Here is a 19,229-nt window from a genome sequence, read left to right as displayed (position 1 = left end):
TAGTACTCTTAATGTAAGGTAGCACAGTGAAAAAGTACTCTTCATATAAGGTACCACTATTACTCTCCATATAAGGTAGTACTCAGGCACCAGCGAAAAAGAGAAAATAACTGACTTAAGTAATATAAAACATATTTGCTACAGACTTCATGTCTGTAGGTGGTCACAAGGCTCAGTTTGTAATCACAGCTACTTCCATATTGGCTGCACTGGATTCTTTATGAAGTTAACCTTTATGAGGTTCATTTTTACAGGATCTCAGTCTTCAGCTGTGTTTTTATTAAGTTGCTGCAGTTTTCCTTTACTGAAACTAAAGGCTTCCTGGTATATTGTCTGATTCTAAGCAGTCCTCCTGGCTTCTATTGTGAAACTGCCACCCAAGTTGCTTTTTCTCTTTCTGTGCTTCAGTGACATGAAGAGCACAAAATGGCCACAGAGTGGTGTTAGCTTTCAATTAATTGAAAATAGACCGTGTTCCTTGGTGGAAGAATTCCCCCTTGAATGTGAAGACTTCCAGATACACCAACCCTAAAACTGGGGAGCGAAGCAAAATTCTTCCAGTAGCTTATCAGTTATAACAGTGAAAAGGGCCAGTTCCACCTCTTCTCTTTCATTCTTGGACCCATATTCTGCCTATGGAGAGATACACTATATGTTTGTTGCTTGTTAGAAGCATATACTGTATCTTTGTAGTCAGAACCTCAACCCTTCAGGCTGTTTCCTACCCAATATCATTATAATTGAGACTTCAGCAGACTATTCTACTATTTTATAAAGTCAGCTGTTTCTGGGTGATGGAGCATATAGAAATGCCAGTGAATTACTTGAGTGTAAGCACATCATCTATATAGCATGCTCTCTGGTCACAGGCACTGTTGTGTTGTATAGCACAGCAATTGACAAAATATAAGCTAAGTCTGTTGATGATGTTGGAAACACTGTAGGCAACAAAGACAAAGCTACATCCAGAATAAGCATTTATTCTTGTGAGGACACATATCAAGCCCTTCTCTTGATATGGGGTATCCAGTGATTTCAGCTTGCTTCCAGGCAGTTGGTTGATCAGTCCATAGAATGGTAACATGCTGAAGGTTTTTGGGGGCGTCCTGTCGTTTGCTGGTTGCATACCTAGCATATATGGTAGCCAGATATGATGAGGGGAAAACCATGGTGAGGGAAAGACGGTGAACGTATGTATAGTTTTCATTCCTGCCACTGTAACGACTTTGTACATGAGCAAAGCCTGTATTGGCTGGGGAAACTGGCTGCCTGACATCCACTGAATTGATCATCAGAGTTCACCTATGTCTAAGAGCCCACTCCTGCCTGTGTGTTCTGTGATGGGTATTTATATGTGCATGACTAGCATCCTACTCTGTGCTTCTTCCTAGATGTCAGTATCTGTCACTGATTTTTAAATTACTTTCTTTCCAAGATTATGTCCTGCTTACCAGAACTTGCCCTTACTAGCTCGTAAGTCAATGTAGAACTGTATTTCTAGTTACTTTTTATTCCAAAGTGGAAAACCACACATACAACCTAGTTCGGTGCATTGGAAAGGCTGCCACTGAGTGGGCTTACAATTTACTCCTAGCTTATGCAGGTGTACTATGCAGATGGAGCTGTTCTACAGACTCATGCATTTTCCTTCTTAGCTTCTTGGCCATTGGGGCCTGTCCATGACAGCAAACTTGTGGGTTAAGGGAGAGGTGGAGACATAGTAGGAACAAGTGACTTTGGAGTCCAAGTCACTTGTTTGAGTATTTAGTTTACTTGTGCCTTCTAAACATGCTTTGGTCTGGTCTTGTATATACTGTTTCCATTTTATAATGGAATTTAATTTTGCAAGTTCATTTTGAGGGTTTGTTTGACAGAAAAGATAATACTCAGTTCCAAACAGCCATTTTTAAGTAGTCACTCAATGTTTAATGGGCAGGTTGTTAATTTCTACTGGCACCTAGTAAGCTAAAAGCTGCTTTTCAGAGAGAGTAGCTGTCTACAGAGAAAAGCATGGGTACCCTGATGCAGTCCCCACATACCAGCTACTTTAATCAGAGAGTGGTATGCAAAAGGTTGGGGGGTGAACTTAGAGGGGCAATTGGAAGATACTTGATAGACTTTGAACACTGAAGAAATTTAATGAGAAACATTTAATTAGCTTTCTTGTTATTATATATCTTTTTGCATAAGAAGGCAGCAGTAATGATTTGATTTGGGATTAGAATTTGAATTAATTTCATAATATCGGTCTTTCACATAGTACTTTTTTTTTGTTAGGGCTATTTCTTTTTCCTTTCCTTGTCTTTTTGTCACTCTCTCTTCTCCCCTCTCTCCTCTCTCCTCCTCTTCTCTCTTTCCAGTAGTAATTAGAATACAGATTTTTATTGTATAATCCATTGCAATATATGGCTGAACTAAAGGTCTCAGCTCTAAACTAGATGGTTATCCACTGCGAGCTACATTTACTGTGTCCAGTTTCTTTTCTGTTATTACCTGCCTCTCTCTTGGCTCTAAGAGGAAAATGGGATGATGTCATTTTGCATATTTTTGTAATCTGTCTCTTTTAGGATATATATGTGGTCGGGGTAATTAGAAAGTATATGACTATTGAATATATCATTTTTTACATTATTATAGTTCTTCCTCATGCCCTCTGATAGGAGTTCTACTTCAGAAATTACTAAGTTTTTGTATTTCCTTTTATAGAGTTTAAATTACTTTCAATACATTTACTTATCTTTAGGATGACAGACGTTTTTGATTCTATGATATGTATATGAGGCAGATTCTTGCTCAAGGAGACATTTTAAATTCAGGAAGTTTGACATCGTTCTTATTTCCCCTTAGTATTATTATATCTTTTGGTTCATTTGTAATGTTTTATAATGTTGATGATTTAACAGCTAATTTGTATACAAATAAAACAGGTACTGCCGGGAAACCAATTTTTATTGCTTACTCTTTGGTAATTGAGAGGTTAATTGATAATTCCATATAATTATATAATATGATTCTAAATAATATTATAGGAGCAGCTTTAAAAATAATCTTTTGCCTTGACAATTCTGGCTAGGTGTCAGTTTTACAGAAAGAAGGCTACATTTAAGAATCTGTTACTTTGGAGGCCATCAGGACAGGCTGGAATTATGAGAAACCAAATGTCACTTCAATTTATTCAGCATGAATTTATTTTCCAAAAGAAGCTTAAAAATACACTGCCTACTTTTTTTTCCTATTTTTGCTTGGAGTCTCATTTTATATTGACATTCATATTCTCTTTTGTACTTTAGCTTGAAATTTGTTAGTTTCTCATAATTTGAAGAATTGCACTGGAGACATTTGGCTTTAAATTATGCAATGGATGCTAATTGACAGCTGATTCAGAATTACTTATCTGTAAACACTTAAATACAGAAATTTGGTCAGTGCACTAAAAGCCCAGACTTCACCACTGTGCAATATATACATGTAAGACTCTGCACTTGTGCCTCCAAAACCTATAAAAATTAAAATTAAAAAAAGTATAGAAATTTAACAAGTCTGAATTGACAACCCTTCTAAAAAGTAGTTGTTCTAGGAATGCCTTGGTCAAATTCCTATCTGTTGGATTAAAGATCCTCTGACGCCCTGTGATTAATGACTTTTTCCCCCCTTTCTCGTGGTAGATTAGTAATTTGTGACTCTTTGGTATGTCCTTCAATAGTGATATGATATGTGGATCTCTTTTAGGAAGATTTACAAATATTGCACCAAGGGAAGAAAATGTGTAACATTTGCACGATTAAAGGCATTGTGAAGAGAGTTTTGCCCAGGAATTAAGCATGTTTGCATTTTTATGTTTTCATGAAGGAATATCAAGTATCCTGGATATTGAACTGTCTCAGTTTGGAAATTAGGTTGACTGGATGTTACTGTGGCCATCATTTCTGCCTTAGGGAAGAGAACAAAAGGAAATAGGACCCCATGCCCTCCTCAACCCATCATTATTAACTTTGAATAAGTCATCATGACATAGACACATAGTCAAAATATCAGCTCCACCCTATATCAGAAACTAACACATATCCTTGGTATTAAATGAAAGTAATTTTTAAAAAGAAGTTTACAATATCATTTGGGTGTGGTTGTAATCCTAGCACTTTGGGAGACCAAGGTGGGTGAATCATGAGGTAGGAGTTTGAGATCATTCTGGCCAGCATAGTGAAACCCCATCTCTACTAAAAGTGCAAAATGTAGCCAGGCATGGTGATGCACACCTGTGGTCTCTGCTACTTTGGAAGCTGAGGCAGGAGAATCTCTTGAACCTGGGAGGCGGAGGTTGTAGTGAGCCGAGATCGTGCCACAGCACTCAAGCCTGAGCGACAGAGCCAGACTCCATCTCAAAAAAAAAAAAAAAGAAAAAGAAAAAAAGAAGCCTGCAATATCAAAGTTGCCATACTTAAATAAAAACTACCACAGAAAGGACAGTAAGATAAGCCATTTGATTTTTTCATCTTAGATTTTTTTCTTAAAAGAAGAACAGTGAAATAAATCTTAAATTACTTCACTGTCTGTTGCACAAAGAGTCCCAGTGACAGATCTATTTTATTATTGTTTGCTTCAATAACTATTCGCTATCTTCCTTCTTACTTCCAGCAACATTCTCAAAACCACACTCACAAACAATAAATACTAAAAGCAGTGGTACTGAAGCATGACATACTCATCTTCATTCTCTTCTATGACTGGTTACCACCAAAGCACAACAGTCCAGCTCTACACCCTCAACAGAAACATCCTGAAGGGGGATATATTGGTAGAGATTATAATCCTGAAAGGATAAATGTGATCTTATGAACAATAAATATATTTGAATTTACCAAACTTGGAACACCAGGTAAAACTGAGTTATTAAAGTGGTTCATATTCCTCTAAAAACCCAAAAAACCCAAAAATCCTATTGATTATCAGTTCAAGCAATCTTTATTAAGAAGCAATATATTGAGCATTTTTGGCAATCACTTTTTTGGATGCCCAAAGCCAAGTGAGCATCATCAACTCCAGGGAATGACTGCTTAGAACATTTGGAAGAATCCCTCTGTTGGTACAAGCTTGAAACACAGCTCATATCATGCCCCGGTGTTGTTTAGCATCTTCTGTTTTCAGTTATGCACCAGTTAAGATGTTTTAGTCAGTGATGGACCACATCTTCAGTGGTGGTTCCATAAGATTATAATGTAGCTGAAAAATATTTATCACATAGTGACATCACCATCATAGTGTCATAGTGCAATGCACTACCTATGTGTTTGTGGAGATGCTGATGCAAACAAACCTACCATGCTTCCAGTTGTGTAAAAGTAGGGCATATACAATTATGTACAGTATATGCTGCTTAGAAGTAATACTAAATAATTTACCAGTTATATATTTATTATACTATAAACTGTTATTTTAGAGTGTACTTCTACTATGTTTGTTAAAAAAATTAGTTAACTGTAAAGCAGCCTCAGGCAGGCTCTTCAGGAGAGATTCCAGAAGAAGGCATTGTTATAATAGGAGATGGCAGCGCCATTTGTGTTACTGCTCCTGAAGACCTTCCAGAGGGACAAGATGTGGAGGTAGAAGACAGTGATATTGATAATCCTGACCCTGGGTAGACAAAAAGATACAAAGAAAGAAAATAAAGATATAAAGAAAGAAAATATATTTGTATAGCTTTACAATACTTGTGTTGTAAACTAAATGTCATTATGAAAGAGTTCAAAAGTTAAGAAAAAATTAAAAAGCTTATAAAATAGAAAACTTACTATAAGCTAAGATTATTATTGAAGAAAAAAATTTTAAATATAATTTTGTGTAGCCTAAGTGACAGTATTTATAAAGTCTACAGTAGGGTACAGAAGCAACATTTAAGCAGACATTTAAAAGTGTTTAGTGTACATACTAATGATATGAAAAGGTTTTTGCTTATATGCCTATTTGTAGACCTTATGTCCAGAAATGGAGTCCAGTAACAGGCATTTTGGCAAGCATCTCAGAAATCTTGATTTTGATAAATACCTCAGTTGAGCCAGATGCAGATGGACCACATAGAAACACATTTTTTGAGAGTACTTGTAAGTTTAAATGCAGTTGTTGACTTTATAGACTTTATGTGATTAGTTTTTTATTTGAGTGTTTAGATATGAAGTCATTTTTTACTTTTTTTAAATTTTGGATTTGCTTTATTTTTAGAAAAACTAATTTTTGCTTTTAATGAATGAAAATTTTTTTCTTTCAGTGAAAGCCATCACATTTTTATGCATAAGGATGAAATCATTAAATCATTGTTTGCTAATCTAAGATGTTATGCCTAATAAAGGTGTTTGGAATGTTGTAAAGGAGCTGTGGAAACAGGAAATAGAAATTTTGGAATACTTTCTTTGTAGTCGGTTAGAGCTTTTATCTATTTATTTTTCTGCAGAAAAGATTATTTTCCTTCCTGAAAAATCTGTGATTCTTTTCATTGACTAGAAAGATCTTGAAACAGGGGCAAATTTGGTTAGAGATAATAATTTTAATACACATGTTGGTACTGGAGAAAGTAGGAAATAATCAGTGAACAGTATCTTAATGTACTTATTATCATATTGGGAAGCATTTCCATCTTTTAAATTTAGAATGTTAATAAGAAAATGCTTATAAATATGATCTTTAATGTGAATTTGGAGACAAATCTAGTTCCACTTAAAGTGAGTTATATAAAATATTTTAAAGATGTACGTATATATTTCGTGTGGAATGAATCTTTTGTTGCATTTAGGCATTTCTCAATTATAGCCATGTTCACTGAACCAGTACAGGAACTGAGAATGGAGTCTTGTGGAGAAAAACGTCAAATATACTTTTCTCAGCAGTTGCTGAGCTGCCCAGTTCTTGATGGGGTACAATTATTGTTTAGGTGTTGATTCTAGTAGCAAGTTAAAGGGAGGAAATTTGAAACCTTGTGTTTTCCAAGGATTAGAAATAAAAACAAAGAAAGCAAAACAAGCAAACACACAACCAAAGCTCAAGCTTTGATTTTGAAGTTGATTTTTGAGGCCACATGACTAATGCTTTTCATAGTACGGCATACTGACTGCAAGCAGGAAGCAAAGCAGATAGAGTGGCTGCAGATACATAATTACATGGCTGACTCTGCCTTCTCTGGGAGCTTTTAAATAGAAATAATGTTGCTCTTGAGGGTGCAGAACTGGACTTTTGTGCTTTGGTGGTAACCAGTCTTAGCAGAGAATGAGTATGTCATGCTTCAGTGCCACTGCTTTTAGTATTTATTGTTTGTGAGCATGGTTTTGAGAATGTTGCTGGAAGTAAGAAGAAAGAAGGAAAATAGGTATTGAAGCAAACAATAATAAAACAGATCTATCACTGGGACTCTCTGTGCAACAGGCAGTGAAGTAATTTAAGATATATTCCACTTTTTTTAAAGAAGAAAATCTTAGGTGAAAAAATTAAATGGTTTATCTTACTGTCCTTTCTGTGGTAGTTTTTATTTAAATATGGTATCTTTGATATTGCAGACTTCTTTTTAAAAGTTACTTTTATTTAATTCCAAGGATATATGTCAGTTTCTGGTATAGGGTGAGGCTGACATTTTGAAAATGAATAAGAAAGTATCAGAAAGCTTTAGATATGTTATACCCTTGAAGATATGATGCTATGAGCAAATAACACAAGAGAAGCCTTCTCAACCTGTAACTTCTTGAAGACAGGTAACACATTTTATTCATTTTTATTTTGTTCCAGTGATATTTTATTCAGGAGTGCCTACTGTTGTTAGATATATGATTAAGTATTGGAGATTCGAATAGATTATATGTATGCAAGTATGAGATTATATATGTGTATATACGTATAGATATATATTTACTTGTACATAGGTACATGCACACACACACACACATACACACCTGTGTCTGCTATTGAACATACCCTAGAGCCTAAACATTTTTGAAATGCACTAATAAGTGTATTAAAGGGGTGGGAAAACTGAATATAGACAGAGTCATTGAAGCCTTAGAGGGTCTCATACATTCCATTTCAGCAGAATGGTCAGGTTTAGCTGGCCATATTGTGGATTAGGACAGTTATGACTACTATTATAGTGATATGAACAGTAGATTTGCTAATGAGATAAAAGTTTTTATTATTTGGCTGTCTTCATCCCTTCCTCATCTACTTTTCAATAAACTTTCAAACTTTTTTTAAAGTAGACAATTTGCTTAAACATGCTCTACCTTAGAACTTTTAAATTATTTTTAAATAATAAAATTTAAAATAATGTTATAGATCCTTTCATAATTTATTTAATGTTTGTCTTTGCATGTTTATAGTAGGAGAAAATAGAAAAATAGAGATAAAAGTAAAGAAAAATTATTCTTATCCCCTTTATCAAGAGATGATGGTTACATTCTGATGTGGAGTGTATCAGATAATTTTTCTATATATTAGTATATATCCACAATTAAACAGGCAACATAAAACCTTTTAAACTTGATTATCTTTTCACCTAATATATTATGAACATCTTTTGATGTCACTAAATACAGATCCAACACTTCAACAGTCAGTAAAATTCTATGTGTGATATGCATGGACAGTGCTTAATAATTTGAAGATATTATAAATGAGTATTAATTCTAACAGCTTAAGCTTTCCCATAAGAATTGTGAGATTTCTTAAAAGGCGTTTGAAATTGTGTTGAATTAGCCACTGTTGCAAGTTATTATGATGATAACTATTTTTAAGGTAATTTAAGATAAAGGGATCTTTTAAAATTCTGGTTCTGCTAATAACTTGCTGAGTGCCCTTGGTAAAGTAGCTTAACTTTTCTGATTCCTGGGTTCTTCATTTGTGCAAAGAGTACAGAATTTTTAACACACAGAAAGAATTAGATATTGTTTGGGGGGCATTTAGCACAATTTTAGGTACATAGTAAATGGAATAATAGGTATCAGTTATTGGAATCACCCCAGATTGTTAAGCAATTTTCTACTCTTAATAAACATCTCATGGTGAAACATGCTGAGAGAAACAGTTCAATCTCTGTTTCTTAATAATTGCTGTACTTGATGCTGATGACATAAAATTAAAACATGATCCTTGTCTTTATGGCACCTATAATCTGGTAGAAAAAATATGTCAGCAGAGAAATTTATTACACTGCATAATTATACCATTTGGGCAGTTTGGCCAAAGCTCTCTATGAACTCAGTCTTGGGAAAGATTGACCCATAAGTAATGAGGTGCCTATGTGAGTTCACCATTTCACTTGTTTTAATTATGAATAGGCCAAAGCACTAATTATCTGTATCAGTATGTGATATGGTCAGAGCACTTTGGGATCACAGAATTGAAAAACTGTTGCCCATAAGCAATACAAGGCTTAGGTGAATTTAAAGTTTGCATTTTACTGATGTTGAATAGGCTACGAAATTAAGTATCAGTATAACATTATTAGCACACACAATTAGTTATACTTACAAGAAATTTAACTTTGGGTTTTTTTAAACCTGCATGAGCATTATGCTCTAGGTTATAGTAGTTTCATTTGGTGAGGGACTTGATAATGTGGTAAGTAAAATATATAAATGTTATTTTACATTCATACATTACATCATTACAAGACCTACAGAGTAGAGTTGCTCAGTAACATTGAAATACCTTATCTCAATTTCAATTTGAGTAAATAGTTAAAACAATAAAATATGTAATGGGAGAGATGTAATAAATTGAGACATGCACACAATGCACAGGACCACTGTACTTGCCAAGCTGTACCTGCGCTTTCAGACCTATCCTGTTTGGTTGGTGTTAGCTTATTAGCTGTAGAAAGAAATATGTGGGTTCGCTTGTACAAGATGTTATATATGTATATATAATGTATGTGTCTGTATATATATGCATATGCTATACAATGTGATATGTTTAGATAGACAGATATAAGGCTTGAATTTTTATAAATTAAAAGAGATCTTGCCAATATGTAGGCAGTCACTGTGAAAGCTCTTATGACCTTTGTAGTTTTGTGGCTGACAGAATTTTGAAACCTTTGTCTTTCTCAGTAAAGGCAAAGAACTCTCAGAGTATTTGATAGATCTTTGATATTTCACTGCTATTTAGTCCAAAAGAGGTGGATGTTTTTTTTGTTGGAAGTATATATATCTCCTGAGATTCTTTGATATATATTGATATAGTGTGTCCTATGCCATTGTCGAAGTGATAACTGATTCATTTATCCTGTTTCTAATATAAAAACATTCACAAGGCAAAAACCCATGGCTGTTGGCCATATTTAATAAATTTGTAAGTGTGATTGGGTTTGTTGATTTCCAAAGTATGAATTTATGTAAGTTTTCTGATTTTTTATTATTGTTTTACGTAAAAAAAATAGTGTTTGTTAGTTTTTACTTTACAATTGATAGCCTACTCTTCTTGTTTGAAACCTTATGGAGTACTTACCTGCTTACTCCATAAGGCACTCCAAATTTATGTCTTTATGTATCATATAGATATAAATTATTTTATCTCTGATACATGATTTCAAACTGCCTATCAAAATAATATTTCAAACTATATTTTAAACTGTGTATTCAAAATAGTATTTGTTTTCAGATCTTGATTCAGCTCAGTTAATTCAAGTTTATTGTGATAGGAACACTCCCCAAATAAAACTTCTCTGGGCAATTAAAATCTTATGTGTCCCTTTCTCTTTGTTGACTTTAAAAAATAAAATAAGCCTGGGCACAGTGGCTCATGCCTATAATCCCACTGCTTTGGGAGGCCAAGGCAGGTGGATCACTTGAGATCAGGAGTTTGTGACCAGCCTAGCCAACATGGTGGAACCCCTCTCTACTGAAAAAACACAATTAGCTGGGTGTGGTGGCACGTGCCTGTAATCCCAGCTACTCGGGAAGCTAAAGTGGGAGGATTGCTTGAGCCAGGGAGGTGGAGGTTGCAGTGAGCCAGGGAGGCAGAGGTTGCAGTGAGCCAGGGAGGTGGAGGTTGCAGTGAGCCAGGATCACACCACTGCACTCCAGTCTGTGAGACAGAGTGAAACCCTGTCTCAAAAAAAGAAAAACCTGAAAAATAAAATAGAAAAAGTTAAAATACTTTGTGAATTTGTTCACTTACTGTAAATGATATGTTTTAATGTTTTTCAAGTGAGTTTCCCACCAGTTTTATTTTTGACCATTTATATGACTCTTACCTATAGCAGAATTTTTTCTTCAATGGTTCAGCTTATTAAAATTATTTAAGACATACTAAGTAACAAGTAATTTAAATTTAGTATAGAAGCTCAAGTCAGCTGGAAAACTAAACTGCAAAACTTTTTGGGGTGATAATTAGAATAGTCAAGGACCAATCCTTTGGAGATAAAATCTTGGATTTATATTTTAGCTTCACACACATACTAACTGTGTGACCTTGAGCAAAATTGCTTAACGTCTTCAGTTTTCTCATCTGCAACAGGAGTAATACTACTTCTACCAATGTAGGGTTATTGTGAGAGCTTAAATAAGCTTTCATTTGTAAGTTAGAACAATACCTGGAACATAGTAAGTACCCCATAAGGCACTGGTCAGTATAATTTACAATTTATAATATTTATAAATTATTATTTTTTCTGTCCAGATTATTTCTCTTTTTAAAATTTCCTGTGTTGGCCAGATGTGATGGTTCATGCCAGTAATCCTAGCACTTTTGGAGGCCAAGGCAGGCAGATCACCTGAGGTTGGGAGTTCAAGACCAGCCTGGCAAACATGGCGAAACCCCGCCTCTACAAAAAAATACACAATTAGCCAGGTATGTTGGCGCACGCCTTAGTCACAGCTACTCAGGAAGCTGAGCTAGGAGAGTCGCTTGAACCCAGGAGGCAGAGGTTGCAGTGAACAGAAATCGCGCCGCTATACTCTAACCTGGGTTAGAGTGAGACTCCTTCTTTTTTATTTAAATAAAATTTCCTGTGACTATTATATTTCATAGGTGGTTTATACCTGCATTTTAAGAAAAAATATAGATGTAACATTGTATTTCTGGTACATGGTAAAATATATACATTTTGGTTTATGTGAGAAATGTGCAAAATAACTTTAGTGTTGGGTACGTGTTTTTTCTTTCTGGGTTGGGAAAATTTAGTACACAACTACGAATCCAAGATGTTTAGAGTATGGATTATGGGATGGAACCTTTCAATTCAGTGTCTTCATTTTATAGAGTAGGAATCTAAAACTTTGGATGTTTATCTTTCCACAGGTCAAATTGCTATTACCTTAGAGTTGGGTCTAGAATGTGTATCTTTCAATTCTTTAACCTCTCTATTTTGATTTTCCCATGGTGAGTATAGCATTTTTGACAATGTTTGAGTAACTGTAACATTCATATTGAAAGACAGAAAAGACATAAGCATCATCACTTTAAAACTATTCATTGATACAATGAAAGTCACATTAAGAATTATATTCTAGTGATGACTTCAAAGATTGGAATTGCTTCTCAGCAAGTTAGTTGACTGTACATTCTCAGGAGCATACTTCGTTGAAGACTGTGGTCCATCTCACAGGGGACCTAAAGCTTCTATTTCTCTAGCCCATACCTCTGGTCTTTGCCATGTAATTTATTCCAAAAGAGAAACCTGAATACAGAAGAGCAGAGTATTATTTGAGCCAAGAGCTGTTGAAACATTAAGTCAGAATTCTTCCTAGAAATCAGTAGACTAAGACCGTGTTAGCTCATGTTTCATATTACACTGGAGAAAATAAACTGAAAGGTCAGTTGAACAGTTACAGCATTGCCCTTTTCCAAGGTAATCAGCAGAGCATGTAGCAAAGACCTGAACAGGAGCGTGACTGGAAAGAGAGTGGCTGATAAAGAGGCTGGCAGCTTAAAGTGCTTGGGACAATACTTGACACTTTCAGGCCTGACCAGATGGGCCATCTCACAGGGCTTACCTTCAGTAATTCTGATTTATTGCATTCAGATGTGTGTGTGAGTGTGTGTTTGTTAGGCAGTCTGGTTTTCACTTTGCCAAGACTCTAGAAATTTTAATATTGACCATTAATCATACCTCAGTAAACTGTAAGGGCAATATATTATTAATTTGCTTGCAACCAAGAGACAAGGCACAGTGATTAAAATTAATTTCTAGCTACATTTTTGTTAATTTTTTCTAATTAATATGTTAAGAAGTCAAAATATGTTTACATTAATGGCTATATAGTATGTTCTTTAAGTTGTGTCATTAAACGTGATAGTATTTCCATTCTGAATGTAGAATAATGTAGTATAAATAAATACTTTATTATTAAAAGAAATGGAGAGCTTTAAGGATTTCTAAATGGTTCTACTTAGTGGACTATATTCAATTTTTTGTTAATTGAATAAGAACATTTCTTTTTCTTTTCTGGATTTTTTAGGATTTAGACCTAGAAAGGTCTTAGCAATAATCTTCCTTGACCCCCTCACATCTATTGCCCAGTGCTAGAAATTAAGAAAATATATTTAACAAGTAATAGCCACTATTTACTTTTGGAACACTATTTTTAAAAAGTAGCAACTTTTAAGAGGTAATTGTTTTGAATTTACCTCATTCTTCCTCCACCCCCAATGGACTTAATGATATCTTTATAACCATAACTTCTGTATATATTTTATTGAGACTGAACCTAGCCAATTTTCATTGCGCTTAACTTTAGACTAAGTAAGAACAAAACTGTGACTTAGCTTTTATTCCTTAACATTAAAAAATAAGAGACTAACAATTTTTTCTTAAATGTGGACTGAGGATGTGTTTATTAGATAGGTTACAATGCATTTGATTGTGTTTTAGAGATGGTACAATATAAATAAGCTTTAAAAAGATTAAAATTAATAACACAATGTATGCTTGTAATGGGATTAGTGTTTAAATTTTATTTTTGTATTAACATTAGCATAACAGAACAATTCAAACTTTTTTCAAGGTTTTAAATTTTCTTTTTCTACTTAGAAATTTAAGACTAATGGTTTGCTGAAAGTGGTTAGTAATTTACCACTAATTAAGATCTTCCTTTCTTAGTGACATGTCATAAAATAATTTATTTTTTTCTGGGCTAGTTATATAAAAGCACAGCCACCTTGACGTCAGTGATATTGTCATTCTATTTTATAAGTGAGGAAGCAGGAATTCTGAGATTATTCAATGAAAATTGAAGGTCAGTTGCTAATGGGACTAGCAATATAACTCAGTCTTTTATTTCTAAATCTGTTCTTTCTTGTGTAGTACCATGCCTGGCACATAGTAGGTGGTATATGCCAACTAGTCTTAGACTAATTCCATATATGAAACAGCTCATTTAATTAACAGCGAGTTTCAAATCTCATGAACCAAGGCACTGATAAAGATTATAGTGAGAAAAGCTGTTGAGTGAAAAACCAGAGACCTACCTGCAGTTTGAGCAGAATTGAAATGGTGGGAATTAACTGTCTACAACTCACTTTTTTAATCAGCTAGGAGTAGTTCGCAGTCATCTTAAAGAACGGTGAGAGGTTTGTGTTTTTGCTTCTGGAAGCAGGTGATGTCCATTGGGTCATCACATCCCCAGTTAATTTTTACTAGTGCCAGTCTATATACATTTGATCTTGATATACACCCAAGCTGACTAATTGAGTTCTCAAATGAGAGAATAGATCTCCTTTATAGCTGATCATTTGGTCACACAGGACCTTAAGGAAGAAGAGTGAGGAATTTATCTAAGTACTTCTTCCTATTTTGTCTCTTATTGGTCGAAGTTTGTCCTTCGGAGCCTGTAGTCTTCTACACATTGATGTTATTGTGCTATGAACTGAATGTTTATATCGATACAAACCTTTATATTGAAACTCTGATCCATAATGTGATGATATTTGGGGATGGTGCCCTTGGGAGATGATTAATTAGATCACAAGAGTGGCCCTCTCAGGATGGGATTAGTGGCTTTATAAGAGGCTGGGGAGTGTTTAGCTTGTTTCCTCCCTTTCGTCTCTGCCATGTAAGTACACAATGGGAATGTGGCCATTAGAAAACAAGGAAGAGTGCCCTCGCCAAACAGTGGATCTCCTGGTTCTCAGTTTTGGACTTCACAGCCTCTAGGACTGTAAGAAATAAATGCTCCTTGTTTAAACCACCCAGTCTATGGTAATTTGTTATAACAGTTCAGACTGATCAAGATGTGCAGTATCTGGCTTCTTCAGATAGCTGCTTGCAAGCTACAATTTCCATAGGGCCAGTGAAGCAAGTGTACAAGGAGACCCAGTAGGACTGAGCGAATCAGGAAGCCACTTACACTATGTCTAATATAGCTACAGGAATTATATCTTTCTTATATTCTAACAGTGTATTGACTTTTCTGTTTATCTCAATTCCATCAATCTTACTGAACACGTTAATTGTGTTTTTATTCATTATTTCACATGAATGATATTGTGGTAAAAATTTTAGGTACATTATTTCATTTTGTTTTCAAAGCAGACTTACAAGTTCCATTATTCTTATTTCAGAGTAGAAAATTTAGTTACAGTTGGTAAACAGTAGGATTAAGATTCAAATTCAAATATAATAATCCTAATCTTAAACCTAACTCCAACCGTTTTAACATCATTGCCTAGAAAAAACCTGACAGATAATAGGTGCTCACTGAACATTTGCTCATTGAATACTTAACAATGTGCTGGTATTTTATGTGCTTTGGTGACATCAGGGTTCAAAACAGATAATTTTCTCAGTCTTCGTAGAATTTCAAAGCAAATAATTCCAAATTTGTTTAATTCAAAGCAAAGAATTACATTGAGAATTACATTCTGTTTTCTCATCATCTTTATCAATAACTTATGTAATGTTTTCCTATTCTTTGCTTTCTCTTCTGTCTCCCATACATAACAGAGAATATCTTCATTTGTGGACTTATAATATCTTTTATCTCCATATTCTCAGTGACTAGCATAGTACTGGATATACAGTATACTCTCAGTAATGCTTGCATAGTAAATAAATGGATTTCACTATTCATTGATAGTCACCTTTGTTCAAACAGTTTCATTTCTACTGTTTTCTGATAGATGAAGTACAGAGTATATGCTGAGTTAAATACAGATTGGCAATGCCACTGAAAATTTAGGTAGGATTTTGAAAATATTTGCATTTGGTGATTTGATGACATTTACAACATTTTTGGGTACGGTGGCTCACTTCCTGTGGTCCCAGCACCATGGGAGGCCAAGGTGGGTGGATGAGGAGGTCAAGAGATCAATACCTTTCTGGCTAATGTGATAAAACCCTGCCTCTACTAAAACCACAAAAAATTAGCTGGGCATGGTGATGGGTGCCTGTAGACCCCGCTACTCAGAAGGCTGAAGCAGGAGGATTGCTTGAACCCTGGAGGCAAAAGTTGCAGTGAGCCAAGAGCGTGCCACTGCAGTCCAGCTTGGGGACAGAGTGAGACTCAGTTTCAAAAAAAAAAAAAAAAAGTTTTCAAAAACAAGAAGCCTTGTGTACCATGATGTCATTTAAAATATTATTTTCACTGCTCACTCTTGTATAACAGGAAGATCTGCCAATATCTGTGCTCAATAGTCTACTTAATGATGACTTCATTAATTTATGGACTTTGACTAACAAAATGTATCCTTCACACTGATCCCTTTAAAAACATGCGTCAGATCATATCAGTAATCTTCTCCGTAAAGTTTTTAAGGATTTTATTATCTGATTGAAAACTATCTTTTTCATCTTGATTGGCCACTGGAATACTCTACTGTCTCCTGCCCTGACTACAGACAGCTAGTCGTCATGTAGTCAAGAAGCATCTAAGTTTTACACATGTAATGCACTTCTCTCTCGTCTCTGCCTGTCAAAATGTACCACTCATCCTTCGAGATACAGCACAAATGCCAGCTACTCCCTAAAGCCTTTTCTTACTCTCTTCTACCAGTCAAAATCACTAGTTCCTTCCTGGTCTGGCTCATTCTTCCTGTGAACACTTGCTTATCTCAGACCTATCCTGTCATGAGTTGGACAATGCTTCCCATTGCAAGGATGAACATCTTACAAGAAAGATTTTGTAACTGAATTATTAGCACACAAATAAATATGTTTATCCTACAATAAGTATGTTGGGTTTTTTGTTGAATAATTGGCCTGATTAAGGAGCATAAAATACTCACTTTAAAGCCTCAAATGCTTAACTTGCATTTGACAGCTTTAATATATGAATAATTTTGTATATTTTGTCTGTTTTTCACTTAGGAAATTTCTGTGAGACACCTACAGTCTTTTTAAAGACTGATTTGAAGATCATTTTTTTCCCTTTCAAAAATTCTCAACTCGCCCCTTCTTTAACCCTCCTTTCCACCTGTAAAGCTATTAAAACTCTTGAATTTTACTTCTGTGCTTTTTCTTGCTGCCAATCCAGTCTCCCATAGGAAGCAAATGACAAAATAAAATCTTAAAAATAAGCTAGCAAGAAAGGATTTTTTCTCATGGGTTTCTTGGGTTTCAGGCCCGCTCAGAAGCACTTGAGAATAGATTCTATATTCAATGAATTTCCAGGTAAGGGATGATCCATCTCCCCTGACGTATCTCCTGTGTTCACAACCCTGTCTGAAATTAGAGCTTCAGTACTGATCTAGGATGAACCAACTGCCTTCCAGGAGCGTAAAGATTTTAGCTTGTTTCATTTTTTTTCCATACCTGTCTCCTATAGCCCACCCCCTGCCCCTCCGCTCCAACCTGTGCTGTCTAGTCAATTTTGTTTTCTTTCAAACTGTCTATAACTAATATATTCAAATCAGTTTGGAGTATGTGATATGTCTTATGTGTTAGTATATTTATATTTGTATTTTACTATAGCAGGACAAAAATGGAAAGCATTCTTAAACACTTTTGGAGCTTGAGAAGAAAAATCGTAACATTGCTAATAGCTAATGTATATTTTAAAATCTTAGCAAGTGTAGTAAGTAAAAGAAAATTAGGAAAGTAAAAAGTATACTAAAGTATTGCCACTTTGAGATGGAGAAAAGTTCTAACCACCATTTATTGAACATTGTGGGGAAGGCTTCCACTGTGTTTCACTGATTCATTTCAGTCTGTGAGGTTCCCCCGAATCCCCAGTTAACAGGATAAGATAATCAGGAAAAAGAAGATTTTTTTTTTCAGGGTCACATATGGTGTGTAACAGAGCCAGGAATTGAATGTAGACTATTTCTAGAAATTAAGCTAATATCACCTAACCCTGATTCTCTTAATTATAAGATTAATTAAGAGTAAAACATAAGTAACTTTCCTTAAAAGTGAATATGAGTTTTAATTTGAGATTTAATTTGAAATCTACCTTTTGTGATTAATGATGTGTTGTCCCTATTGCTTATTACCTTCTTGACTTTGGACAATTTATGTATTTATGTTTGCCCTATCTCCTCCTATGTAAGTAAGGATTTAAAACATTGATGTGGAGGGCACATCCGATAGTATTTACAACAGTTCTTTGTATCTATGCAAAATGCTAGTTCCTGTGCTAATTTCATTTTATGTTCTTGGTTACCAAAAATTTGACCTAGTTTTTAAATATACTATAAATTCATAGCAAAATATTAAGAAAGATGACTATACACAGGCATGATGAGCTTGCTGTATCCTCAGGCATTTTCCTTTTTGAGCCACAATGATTTCAAAGTGGAATGTGTATTTCTGTATCAGAGGCTGCAGGGCTGACCTTGAGGGAAGTCAAGATACTTAGCTAAGTAATATAACGCTGTAATCCTGTTTCCATTGAATTTTTACTAAATGGGACATTTGAAAATACGTTAAGAAACTTTCTAAAAATGATTACTTTTTAAACTTTAACTTTACATAAATCTAAAATTCATTGTAAGGCATCATACCAACATTGAAAGTAAAATTATTACCACATTTATTTACTCTCCCAACTTTATACCTTTTTGGAAAATCAGTAGTTCCCCTTTTATTATGAGGGTATATGTGTGTGTTTATTTTTTACCCTAAGTCCCATTTTTGTTTTGTTGATTGTTTCCACTGTTTGATCATTTTATTGCCTCTTATTAGGTATGTAATTCAATATGGATTAGAGTTTCCATATTCCAAGAAGTTTAGCTAACTGATACAATATACAGAAGAGGTTAAACAAACACACACACATACACACACACACACACACACACACACACACACACACACA

General features: G+C 34.7%; 1 protein-coding gene across 1 annotated transcript in view; it reads left to right on the top strand.

Annotated features, from left to right (window-relative positions):
* Positions 1 to 19,229, top strand: part of GBE1 (1,4-alpha-glucan branching enzyme 1) — a 265,023-nt gene that overhangs the window by 28,752 nt on the left and 217,042 nt on the right. The gene's annotated exons all lie outside the window — the stretch shown is intronic.

This window comes from Cebus imitator, unplaced genomic scaffold, assembly GCF_001604975.1.
Source record: "Cebus imitator isolate Cc_AM_T3 unplaced genomic scaffold, Cebus_imitator-1.0 Scaffold7, whole genome shotgun sequence".
NCBI lineage: Eukaryota > Metazoa > Chordata > Mammalia > Primates > Cebidae > Cebus > Cebus imitator.
The sequence above is the reverse complement of the archived record's forward strand: the minus strand, read 5'-3'. Positions and strand labels throughout refer to the sequence as shown.